At 45.2% G+C, this 11212-nt stretch overlaps 1 pseudogene; it reads right to left on the bottom strand.

The window, feature by feature from the left end:
* Positions 1-8686: 8686 nt before the first annotated feature.
* LOC113251630 (vacuolar protein sorting-associated protein 37B-like) lies at positions 8687-10907 on the bottom strand (annotated as a pseudogene).
* Between the last annotated feature and the right edge of the window lie 305 nt (positions 10908-11212).

Genomic DNA, 11212 nt, shown 5'->3' on the forward strand with positions numbered 1-11212 from the left:
GAGCAAACTGTCTTGTCAAAGAGAATTAGGAAATTACCTCAGAGCCAGGTTATGGGGTGGGGTGGAGAAGGGGCGATTCATCAAGGAAGAAATTACTTGCTGTGTTTTAGGATTAAACTGTCTGAGTGACTGCAGAGAAGGTGGGGCTGAGGGGGTACGGATGTGAAGGGAGAGGGGAGGAAGGTGCATGGGGAAGTCTTTGTAGGTTTTGTGTGGGGAGGCACATGCCTGCTACCTGGGGAGGAGGGGGCTGGCTCGAGTGTCTTGCAGCATTGGGCAACTGGCTGTTCTTTTGTTCTCAGTCTTGGGCAGTTTGCCTTGGCCTTGAGTGCTCACAGAGATAGACGGTAAACCACAAGCTCTGTGCCTATTGGGCCAATGATGAAACATGGGGAAGGCTGACCTTCGATGAGCCCCGGAGCCATCTTGGCACCTTGGCATCACCACAACACACCGGGGTCACCATTGCCCAGGCTGTAAAGGAATGGGGGAGGGATGGCGTCTGTTGAACAAAGGAGGCTTTTTGACCTTTCAGATTAACTGTAGATTTCAGCCAGCTGGCAGTCACGTCGTGTTCGCCACCGTGTTAAAAACTCCATAAAAAGGGGCGCCTGGGTAGCACAGGCGTTAAGCGTCTGCCTTCGGCTCAGGGCATGATCCCGGCGTTCCGGGATCGAGTCCCACATCGGGCTCCTCCGCTGGGGGCCTGCTTCTTCCTCTCCCACTCCTCTGCTGTGTTCCCTCTCTTGCTGGTTGTCTCTCTGTCACATGAATAAATAAAATCTTTAAAAAAAAAAAAAAACTCCATAAAAAGGCCAAAAACCCAAGACCAAAAGACAACCAGAGGTACTGTGAATGTGCCCTGAATTCATATTAAAGCACTCAGATATGAGCGAAGATTGTCAAGGGCTGTGATGTCCTATCCCACTGTCCCTCCAGCCTTGTAAATGAGGACAAGACTTACTGCTTTGGAGTTCATCAACTAGACTCACTCTCCCCAGTCATTTCAGAGCCTGTGTGAATATGCATCTTGTGGAAATCAGCACTTGAAAGATTCAGGGTTGTTTTCTTTTTACTGAGGTGACACTGTACTAGGTCGAACTAAATCTTCACATCTGATCTTGGGTGTGTGTTTCTTTTTTTAACTCAAAACCACAATAACTCTGAGCATGGTTTTTAGACATGAGCAGTACCACAATATCCTGTGTAATAAGCAAAAGAAATAAACAAGAGTAATATGGCTTCCTTAGAACTGTGTAACCCAAGTGGTCGAGTAGAAAACACATAGGCTGGACCCGGCATTAAGCCCTACCTCACCTGGGTTTTTCCGAGATTTGATTATGTCATCAGCGGAATGGAAATAACATTGCTTACTTCCTAGGACTTTAATGTGAAATGAAGAAGCTAATGCGTGTAGGAACCCTGCCTAGTGCTGGCGTTTGTGGCTGCTTAATGAATAGTATTTATTACTGAATTTTTTTTCTGTTAGAGAAGTATAGTGTCACTTTGAGACATTGTCCTGTCAGTGATTATATACCACGTTATATAATATGCCGTAAAACCATGTAGTTACCGGTAGTCCGACAAATGACAACACGTTTTTCAATAGTATTATCATCAAAACCCTTCGGTGAGGCACTCCCCGTGTAGAATTAAAACGTGCTCGCCTGTTTGCGAATAGCACTGGGAAATCAAAGACACCTGTGCCTACACAGATGTAAGCAACTGTTAGAGAAGAATGCGTCCTAACGAATATGACATCATTTGGTTTGAAGGCTACGGCGGTTTGGTCAGCAGAAGCAGTAGCTCAAGGGAGATGCTGGGACTCTAGCCAATAACTTCTGACCTACAGACGGAGAAGGGACTATGGGAACTGAAATGTCTCTTATCACATTTTAATTCAAAAAATAGAATCTTACACTCTGAGCCGAATCTATAAATGGAATAAGATATCAGGAAGAGTAGTTTTCAGGTGATAACTAGTGCACTTGGCAAAGAGCTTTCTACATGTGGCATCAGTGAAGCATGGGACTTTTTTTCTGCGTGTTCCCACTGTGCGTATCATCAAAACAGATGGATGTCTGGAACTTAATGATAATGCCATGCATTTATATAACACTTGTATCCCAGGGCACCTTGACATGTAGGACCTCAAAAGTGGGGAAACTTATTGGCTGATTGGTCTATCTCTTCCCTATCCATCCATCCATTCATCTATCACCCATCCATCTATCCCCCCACCTACCCACCATCCCCCCCATCTACCAATCCACTCTTTCATCCATTCAACCAACATTAATTGAATGCATACTTTCTGCCAGGCCCTGGGCTGGAGGCCAAGGCAACAAAGATGGAAAGGCTCAATTCTACTCCTCAAGGACCTTTCAAAGCATGGAGAGTTGGACACAGTCAAAAGGGAGACATGTTCAAAACTCAGTGAGTTCCCCACGGGCTGGCCACATAGCAGACTTTCAGTAAATACCAAATAGAGACAACAGAAATAAACCACAGGTGTCTGGCAAGAGATGCTGTTTCCAGCTCTCTCTGAATTATTTATTTTGAGAGCAAGGGACTTCGAGCCCGAGTTTTGTCAATTCAGGGGGAATAACTCTAGTGAGTAGGTGGCTCTTGCTTCTCTTTCTAGTCCACATTCCTCATCTCCAGAGAGAATGTTTCTGTGGCTTGAAGCCTTTAATGGAGAAAGTTCTCCCTAACAGGCTGTCTTCACTTCAAGCGAGGGAGGGCCCTTTGCTGCATGCTTGGCGACTGACGATCCTGGTGGAGGGAGCCCAGGGATCATTTTCACGTTCAGCCGCTGAGTGGGCTGGATGGGGGCCATCTGTGTTACTCTCCCTTTATCGAATATGGCTGTGCAGGGCAGCCAGGCATGGGTTTTTGAGAGAAATACTCTGAAAAGTTAAAAAATAGCACAAATGTCATCCGCAGTTCAATATCAGGTTGCAATTTATTGTTCATTTTAGTTTGTCTTCTATGCCTTTTGCCAAGAACTTAGCCATGTATACTTTGACTATTTTGAATTAGAATTTCAAACTGCATAGAAACTCTGGGCCATTGTTTTTTTTTTTTTAAACAAAAAATTGAAATCTCCACTTGTCTGTTTTAAACATCAGCAAAACTGAAATTGATTATCATATAATTCTAAGTTACAATAACTTTCACCGACTTGGATTTGGTCTGTAGTTTTGGCATGAACCGATGGGAGTTAAAATATTGTGAAGCTTAAACAAATTTCTTCTTTCCTGGTTTGGATTTGAGAGGTTCTGGAGGTTTGAGACTTGAAAGGGATCATTATAAAACACATCATCATTAATCAAACTACTGAGGCCACGGTGTACATGGCGTTCCATTCCAGCCGTGCAGAAACCATCCCATCGAGTCTAACCTGGCCATTGTCACCGAAGCAGACAAAGAATCAGTCAAATCAACAAGTATGTATGCAGGACTTAATATACCCTTAGCGCAATTTCAGGGTAGGATTTGGAAGAGGAGAAGGACAATGTGGCAGATGTCTAGGGTACATTCCTTCATTGTGTGAACAAGTACAAAGGAAAATAGCATTTTTTTTCTCAAAATACTGTCTGCCTTGATCATTAGCTTTGAATAGATGTCTGATTTTAGGTTACAAGGTTAAAAATATTATAACTGCTCTGTACTTTCCATGTCCAGTGAGTTATTCGGGGGAGCAAAAGCCCACAAATATATTATACTGGCCTGGTGTTTTCTTTTTGACAACTGCTGCTGATTTGGGCAGCATAGAAAGGACCCTGTCTGCTGAAGAGCACAACGGTATAGAAAGGGCTTCAAGGGAGTTCATTCCTTCCTGGCATCCCCGCTGCTGAGTGGTCAGCAAGGCCCTATGTGCCAGTTTTTATTGTGTGGTCTCTAAGGCCCGCGAAGCTTACCAGCAGGCGGATGGACACTGACCTTCTGTCCATAGTCATGGAAAAGGGTTGGAAGTGGCCAGGTTATATAACAGTCTGACTTTAAGAGAAATCCAGACACTTTTCCAATAAATAAAGCCACACTTGAGAAGTATAAGGGGGAATTTTCTCTGTACTGTCCAGCTAGGGAGGCATTCAAAGCACCTATGATTTTCCTAACAGCTCCATCAATGTATAATTTACATGGCATAAAACCGCACCCATTGTAAGTGCACAGTTCAACAAGTTTTTATAAATTCATGCAGTTGTGCAACCATCAATATAATCCAGTTATAGAACACCCCCAAAGTTCCCTCAGGCCCATTTGCAGTCAATCCCTGCTTCCACCCACAGGCCCAGACAACCACTGATCTGCTTTTTGTCTCGGGATTTCACATAAATGGAATCATACAATATGTTGTCTTTTGTGTCTGGCTTCTTTCACTGAGCATGATGTTTTTAAGGTTCATTCATGTTGTTTCATGAATCCACAATTCACTCCTTTTAATTTCTGAGGAGCATTCCACTGTATGGATAGGTCACTGTTAATCTCATCCTCAGCCAATGAACATTTAGATCTTTTCCAGTTTTTGCTATAATGTGCACTCTGTCACTGAAAACTTTAAGCAAACATGACACTTGTGATGAAATGGCAATTTGATCCATTCCTGATTATGAGTTGCTCATGTCGCTGCCCCAGTTCTGAAATACACTTGTATTAGGTTCACACGATATAAAGCACATCCGGAAGGGGGAAGTTATTAAGTGGATAGTTTGTCCAATTAAGACTTCGGTTATGCCACATGAACCAGGTCTTAGAGACTTGAAATGAGCCAACTCTCCCCAAAGGCAAGAGAAATTTTCCCAAAGACACTCTTACATTTTTTTCTCTTACTAGATCTGTTTCCTTACTCTTCAAATACTGGCTCTAGCTACCCCACACTTCATCACTTACTCCTGCACAAATATTTCCTGGACCTTTCCTTGTGTTAAGGTAGGAAAAGGAGTCAAACATGAAGATTATAACCGGTTTTGCATAGGTACCCAAATCAGTTTTTTGACCATTTTCAACTGAGACCCACAGTAAGAAATACATCTTCCTATCTATAGACCGAGACAAAACTTTCATCGAATGGTTCTTACCATTACCACATGTGGTGCACTATGTTATTTTCTGTTTCATTAAAAAAAAAAAGTTGATCGCAATCCACTGAATGATTTTGCCAACACTCGTGTGTTGCATCTTGCGACTTGAAAAAAAGCTTCACAAAATCTTAATACTTTGGGATAAAGAAGGAGAGGATAATGCTTTCCATCTAGGAGGATTAGGGCATGGGAGAATTGAATGGGGGCTGAGCTGGGGGTGGATGGTGGTAGACAGTGGGTGTGAGGACCTTCTTAGCAACACAGATACCTCTCTGACCCTTGTTCGTCTAATTTCCACCAGGGCTTGGACGACAGTCATCCGGGCAAGTTCTGTGTAACGAGGAAGCCAGGCCCCTGTGGTTTGGCAGAGATGGGTGGCTGAAGGGATGACAGTGAGAGGAATTTTCCTTCCTTCCCAGGGAATAGAACAAGCCCAACCTCATAAAGCAAATGTGCCTTCAGTTATTCGAAATTTACTGCCCTTGGATTTGATAATACTTCTCTTGGAGCAGCTGAAGTACACAAGCACCGGGCGGGTTTTATGATCTCCCTGGAAGACCAAACACTTGGGCTATGTCTCCAATTCTTTTGGAATCAATAATTATCTTTGGCTTGTTTTTCTTTCCTCTTCATCCAATCCTTTAAAAATTCTTTCTCTAGCCTGTTTTCTCTCCGCTGTCTTTCTTATGAAATAACTAAAGCTGGACACCATATAACAAAACAGCTCCTTTCATCAATGCCCCCCAGATCCTTTATTTGGTGGTACTTCTCTCCGTCCCTAATTCTTGAGAGTGACAGGTGCTGTGGCACATGTGGCTTTCAGATAAGCAGGGGAGGGATTTTTAAAGCATTTATTAAGACGTTATTATTGACTAAGCATTTGACATATTTTGTCTCACTTAATTCTTGAAATGAGCCTGTGAGAAAGACACCCTTGTCCCCTTTTCCAAAATTGAAAGTGGGGCTCAGAGAGGTTAGTTAACTTACCGGAGATCACAAAGCTATTCAGTGGTGGGGTTGAAATTCCAGCCCGAGTCTGCTGACTCTAAAGCATGTGAGGTTGGCGGTACCCATCCAGCAAGCAGTCACTGAGAATCTATGATGGGCAGACAGCACCCCCGTCCTGAGATGCTCATGGCACTGTCCAATGCGACCTGGAAACAGTGAGGATGACCTGGCAGCTGTGGGAAGTTGGTCTGAGAGACGCGTGGGGGAGCCACTGAGGGGTTGGAGGTGTATCTGGAGGAAGTGGGGGGCCCCGGAGGTTTTTGAGCTGGGCAGTCACGTGGCAGAGGGAAGCTGCATCTGGCAGCAGAAGGGAGGTGATGGGCATCTGGCTCAGGAAGGCAGCCGGGGGGCGGGGGGAGGCAGAGAGGAATGCTACGAATGTGGGAGCCTGACCAGACTTGATGGCTGATTCTGTCCAGGCATCAGAGCATCCCGTTTACTCTTCGCACCATAGCAGCTGACCGGAACGACCCCCTCCCTGGCTCATCCAAGACGACTCTTTCAGAAAAGTCCCCGAGCCCTTGTTAGTCCTGAATTCTGCTCCTGGGAGAAGCCCTGTTGCTTCTGGCCTCTGGCTGCTGCCGGATTTGGCCGGAGGTCTGTTTCTTGGGTATCCTGAACTCATTAGTGTGTGTGACAAGTTTAACTGCTCTCAACCACAACAAATTGTTTCACATTTTCCCCAGTTGCGTTTACGTGATTTTGGAACCTGTGTGTTTCCTCGCATTGGACCAAGTTCCACAGTGCTCCCTGCAATATGGTGCCCCCATCTGCTGCTGTTTCCTACAGCATTTAGCCTAAAAAATCTTGAGTAAATCCTGCCACGTTGGTGGATTCCCATTTTCAACATTTTCCTCTAGCTTCATAATTTCCTCCACCCGAGACAGGATCTTGTGCTTCAAAAACACGGGGCTCAGGCTGGCACCGCCTATCACCGTGACCTCGGTCATTTCTGTCCCTCCCTGTCTTTGGCCACGCAGCCCTTCCAGCCACAGTTGCTCACCTGACTCTTCATCTTTGGGAAAGAGGTGAAATGGTCACAGCACCTCACAGCAGCCCACAATTGGGAAAGGTTGGAATTCTAAAGTTAAAAATGAAGGAAACAGCTTTGGCAAGCTGGGCCAGTTCTGCCTCCGAGAAACAGCACAATGCGGAGAACCCTTGATTTTCCAGTAATTTTCAAACTAAGACCAGCAAGTGGGGAGGAGCCAGGATTGATGAGTAAAGATGGGGCTTACCGGTGAGGGAACCTAGGGAAGCTGACTTAATGATGTCTGGACCTCAGGTTTCTTGTCTGTAAAATGGGTTCAGAGATCACCGCTGCCTGCTAGAGTGGGTGCCATGGTTGGACGAGCTCACATTCGGACCCAGCACAGGTGGGCAGGTCCTCATCTTCTTGTCCCTTATTTGCATCCATGCCTTTGGCTTGTTGGTCCCTTACCTCCTCTGAGGCAGAATAGCACAGTGGTTAAGAATGTGGCCTCAGGGTCTGGATCTTGGCACTGCTTACTGGTTGATGTGTGACTTTGGGCAAGTTGACTTCAACGTGCCTGTGCCTCAGTCCGCCCACAGGTACCTTGGGGATGCTGTGAGCAGTAAGCAAGCTGATCTTTATGATGCTCAAATCTCAGCATTCTTAGGAGCCAGCAGCTGGTCAAGGGAGCAGGCCTCTGCTCATCTTCCCTTTTCTTGCAATTACTCATTCCTTCTCTCCAATAGTCTCAGCTTTAGAAGCTTTAGAAGCTCCTCGTCACCTGGACACATTTCCTATGGCGGTTAAGCTTTATGAACAGGCTGATTTCATTTGGAAGAAAAAAATGTAGAAAACTTCATTTTTTGTAATTTTAAAAAATTGTGGTAAAATATATGTAACATTTGACATAATAAAATTTGACATTTTAGCCATATTTGAGTGTGTGGCTTGGCGGCATCAAGTCCATTCACGATGTTATGCAGCCGTCACCACCGTCCATCTCCAGACCTTTTTCATCTTGTAAAACTGAAACTCTGTATCTCTTAAACACCAACTCCCCATTCCCATCTCACTCCAGCATCCTGCTTTCTACCCTCTTGTGAATTTGATGGCTCCAGGTACCTTGTACAAGTGGAATCATACAGTGTTTGTCCTTTTGTGTCTGGCTTCTTTCACTAGGCATAATGTTTTCAAGGTTCGTCTGTGTTGTAGCAGGTGTCAGAATTCTTCCCTTTTTAAGGCTGAGGTTTTTTGGGGTTTTTGTTGTTGTTGTTGTTGTTTTTTGTTTTTGATGGAGCATGCTCATTAAACAAAGCTGCAACGGGAGGACCACAGTTCTAAGTGGGAAGCTTTCCACCCGAACTTAGGAGTCCATCAACATTAAAGACTTAGAAATCATACTGAAAACAAACCAACATGACTGCAGGGATGCCAGGCTGCAGCCTTGCACACACAACCCCCTGGGTACAAAACCGGGGTGCTACGGCTACTCACCGCTGACCTACAGTTCTAAAATCAAACGGATGCACTGGCCCAGGGCTCTGGCACCCTGGTCCTCGCATCTGTGTGTGCAGAGCCCCAGTCAGCAGGTGCAGTCTCCCTGGAAGAATGGGGCGGCTCACCGGAGGAGGAAGCTTGGCTGATGTGGAGGCAGCCGGGGCGGGGGTCTGGGGGGGAGAACAGGCGGGTATGGAGCCACGAACTGTGCAGAGGATCCTTGCTGGGGGGGAGCAGGCCCACGTGGGGGGACAGGGGAGGGCACTGTGATCCATGGCAGTGGTAAATGGGGTGGCCAAGCGTCCTGCAGGCATGGGGCCGGTGGTGGGGAGATGCGCCGAGTAGCATGGAGGGGGGCCCCGCTGGCCTCCGAGTTAGGGTAGGGTAGGGCAGGGGGCAGTGGGCGCTGGCTTGGGCACCCTGGGCAGCAGCGGGGCCAGTGCTGAGGCCTGCGGAAGTCTCTGCCCTGGCGTGTGGGCAGTTTCCGCTGGCTCTGAGAGACATTGATGAAGGAGTCCAGAGGAAGCCTTCTACCAAGAAACTTCTCTGTTGTGCCCTCGGTGTCTTCCTCAATCTTGGCCCCTCCTGGTCGATCCCACAACCAGGAGATCGTGACCTGAGCCGAAACCAACGGTTGGACACTTAACCAACTTAGCCACCCAGGCACCCCCGTCTTAACCATTTTTAAGTGTATAGTTCAGTAGTGTTAAACACGTTCAAATTGTTGTGAAACAGATCTCCAGAACCTTTTCATCTTCCAAAACTGAAACTCTATACCTATTAAAAAATAACTCCCCTTTTCCCTTCTCCCCCAGCCCCTGATAACGACCATTCTGCTTTCTGTTTCTATGACTTTGACTACCTTCCAGACCTCATGTAAGTGGAATCATACAGTATTTGTCATTTTTGACTGGCTTATTCAGTCACGTTTTGTGACTTCACATACCGTTCTCAAGGTTTACCCATGTTTCTTTCCTTTTCCAGGCTAAGTAATATTCCACAGTATGTGCATACCACATTTTGCTTGTCCATTCATCTGTCGGTGTACATTTGTGTTGTTTCTACCTCTTGGCTATTGTGAATAGTGCTGCTGTAAACATGCGTGTGCAACCAGCTCTTTGGGACCCCGCTCTCAATTCTTTTGGATATATACCCAGAAGTAATGTCGTTGGGTCATAGGGTAGTTCTATTTTTTGATTTTTTAAGGAACCGCCACACTGTTTTCCATAGTGACTGCTCTAATTTTATAATCCCATCAATACGGCGCAAGTGTTCCAATTTCTCCACATCCTCACAGACACTTGTTGTTTTCTGTTCATTTATTTTTCGTAGTAGCCATCCTGACGGGCGTGAGGCAGTAACTCATTGTGGTTCTGACTTACATCTCTCTGATGATGAGTGCTGTTGAGCATCTTTTCATATGCCTGTTGGTCATTTGTAGATCATCTTTGGAGAAATGTTCATTCAGGTTCTTGGCTCATTTTTAAATCAAGTTATTTGATGATTTTGTTGTTGAGATGTAGGAATTCTGGATATTATCCCCTTATAGATACATGATTTTCTCCCATTCTGCAGCCTGCTTTTTCACTCTCTTGTTTGTGTCTTTTGATGCACAGAAGTTTTTGAGTTTGAGGTAGTCCCATTTTGGCTATTTTTGCTAAGTAACTTCATTTTTTTTTTTTTTGTTTAGATTTTATTTATTTATTTGAGAGAGAGAGAAAGAGAGAGGGAGCAAGCACATGGGGGGGGCAGGGCAGAGGGAGAGGGAGAAGCAGACTCCCTTCTCAGCAGGGAGCCTGATGCAGGGCTCGATACCAGGACCCTGAGGTCATTACCTGAGGTGAAGGCAGACACTTAAATGACTGAGCCACGCAGGCACCCCTAAGTAACTTTATTTTAAGACAAAGAGAAGTGTGGTTATTTTCCCTGTGTACATGTTATATTCTAAATAAGCTTGTAGATTTTAAGACCAGTGGAACAGATCTATAATAATAATAGCAAATCATAACATCTCCCTATCATTTCATTTGGTGCCAGAGGAAAAAAAATGGTCACGATGTTCATTTTAGAATAGTCAGAAATTGGGGTGAGTAGTGCAGGGGTTAAGTGTAGTCTCTATAGTCTGTGTTCTGGGACCAGGTCCATACCTCTCCTGGCTATGTCATCTGAATGCTTACCCAGTTCTCTAAACCCTAATTCCTTACCGTTAGAATGAGATAGTAACAGCTTCTATGTTATCGTGAGAATTAGCTGTGCTAATGCCTGCATATTGCCTGAGAGAGTACCTGGCACAAAGTAAGGATGTGCTCGGTAAACCGAGGCCGTTGCTCTTCTAATCCCATGCTGACCGATGTTCCCTGCTGTTCCAGAAGTTTTCATTAAAAAGGCATGGTGGTAAAACTACAGAGACAATAAAAATCTCAGTGGTCACCAGTGGTTCAAGGAGGGGGTGGGGTGACTAGGTGGAACTCAGGGGATTTTTAGGGCAGTGAAACTATTCTGTATGGTAACAGTGGATACATGACATTTTGCATTTGTTAAAACCTATAACCTGGACAACACAAAAAAATGAACCCTAAGCTAGACCATGGACATCTGTTAAAGATATTGTATTAATATGGGCAATACCAGTGTAAGACGTGTGTCA

The sequence above is a fragment of the Ursus arctos genome, unplaced genomic scaffold, assembly GCF_023065955.2.
Source record: "Ursus arctos isolate Adak ecotype North America unplaced genomic scaffold, UrsArc2.0 scaffold_7, whole genome shotgun sequence".
NCBI lineage: Eukaryota > Metazoa > Chordata > Mammalia > Carnivora > Ursidae > Ursus > Ursus arctos.